Raw genomic sequence first — 2,234 nt, 5'->3', positions numbered from 1 at the left:
TTATATTAGAGCATATTAAATATTAATTGGTGGGGGACACCACAGGGATACAGGCGTATCGGGGGCTAATGCATGCAGCTACAGGTCTGTTAACGCTGATGACATTTACAAACAGACGTCTATATAATGTGTAAATATTTTACAAATAATTTAAAGTGGAAAACAAAATACCTTAGATTATTACGTAAATGTGATAAATGATTACTGATAACGTAGATATGATAACGCGCGACGGCAATGTTGGCCGGTGGCAGCCAATAGGTAGGTAGAGCGGGGTGGCGGGGAGTGTGTTGCATGCATATGTGATAGATGATGTAATCAGCAGTCGTCGGTGTACAAGAAAGAGCAAGGGTGTAAAGGGAAGAGTGGAGTGGCGGGGGTATGTCGTATACGTGTGAAGTATGTAGGAATCAGCAGTATTTTGTGTGCAAGGATGAACCATCGTGGAATGAGCAAGAATGAGCAAATGTATAAAAATTAGGTATAGGAATGAGCCAGCAGAATGAGGTTCCAGAACTCTCTTTTTTACCCTACTCATCAAGCATACCCAACCAGGATTTTTTGGTAATACGCTGTGCATTTTTTCTTTTACTGCAACTCCCAAGGGTCCTTGTACTTGTTCTATGCATTTTGCAGCTTCCTCTACAAGTCCTAAATTTTGAACCAAAGTCATTTTTCTTGTTTCTAGTTGTTTTATTGTATCTTCTAAAAATCCAAAATTAATTATTTTGTTTACGTACTTTTTGAAACATGGGAAATCGTATACATCGTATACAACTATTAATAAATCGTAAATTGTCGAAATATGTAGGGAAAAATGGAATTATTTAGAAATTTGTAAAAATATGTAATAATATGTAAAATAAAATATAGTTCATTACAATGGAAATCCCCTGAAACGAATTTATCACTTACCTACATTCATTTATCAAGTCACAGTAAAAATATGTATTTACATATTAATCTGAGCTCTAATTATCACCATCACGATGTTTATTTTTCCTTGTGACATGTTTCGCTAGGATTACCCATTTGAAACATTGTGCATCTGAGTTCTGCGGATTAATCACAGCTTTTTTACTTTCTATTGCGACTGGTAGTTATATGTATGATGTGCTGCCCATAGGTGTATATTTATATATACCTAACATTAATCCGTCAATACACTGTAATGTGAACCCTCTGCCCTTAGTGGAATACTCGATTTGTTCTCGCATTAATTTAGCAAATGCCTCTTCAACAATTTCCTGTACTCTGGTATCACAGAAAATCGCCTCAGCCGAAGTTTTAAATGCACGGTTTTCCGATGAAAATTCTACATTCGGTATATAATATGTTGCCTCAAGCAACAAATTAAATTTGATCGGATTTTTATTCGCGAATGATTTTAGTAAATTAACTAGTTCGGATTTAACCGAATTAAGAATGTAAATATAGTTTTGAATATTGTCGGTATTTTTTACGTAATACCAAGTGATTGTATGGTTTGATGACGTAGAGATTGGTGTAAATCCTGCAGACTTAACGAGATTTAAGCGTATTTTTTTTCGCCCTAACGGCCGACGTTGTATTGGCACTGGAAACACGTTTGCCGTTATCGGTCGTAGTATATGAATCTTTTTAAGAAAAAAAACTAATTAGCTTTTAGTGCGTTTATATAAAAAAAAAAAATAGCTAACCTTGAAAATCATAAAGTCCAAGATTCTCGATGGTGTCTAGAACTTCCAAACATTCGTCATCATTCACGTTACTCCAAAATTCGTCAATCATGTTATTTCGTTCTGCTGATAAGCGATCATTTTGTGCGATAAGATCGACAGTGTCTAGAAACTCCAAGCATTCCTTATCATTCACGTAACTCCAAAAATCGTCCATCGTATTATCACAGAACAACCAGAAGGGAATCATATTTCATTTAACATAGGCTCTTATGGGAGATGATAAAACCACGTCCGACATGTCTAAAAATTAAGCGTGCTGCCACATACAGGGAATTTCTCTATTTTTCTTTATATCGTGCAACACTGTTTATTCGTTCAGACCACGGTTATCTACTCTTAGTAGATAACCGTGGTTCAGGAGTGTTAGCCATGTGCTGTTGTTGTTGTTATGATTGGAATTGCAGATTAACAGTGTAGCCACAAACCACAGAAAACTTAAAAAAAGGGAATTTCTTGGTACGTGGCAGCACGTTTAATTTCTAGACATGTCAGACGGGTTTTTCGATCAGCCTT

This window comes from Acyrthosiphon pisum, chromosome X (assembly GCF_005508785.2).
Source record: "Acyrthosiphon pisum isolate AL4f chromosome X, pea_aphid_22Mar2018_4r6ur, whole genome shotgun sequence".
In the NCBI taxonomy this organism is placed as follows: domain Eukaryota; kingdom Metazoa; phylum Arthropoda; class Insecta; order Hemiptera; family Aphididae; genus Acyrthosiphon; species Acyrthosiphon pisum.
The sequence above is the reverse complement of the archived record's forward strand: the minus strand, read 5'-3'. Positions refer to the sequence as shown.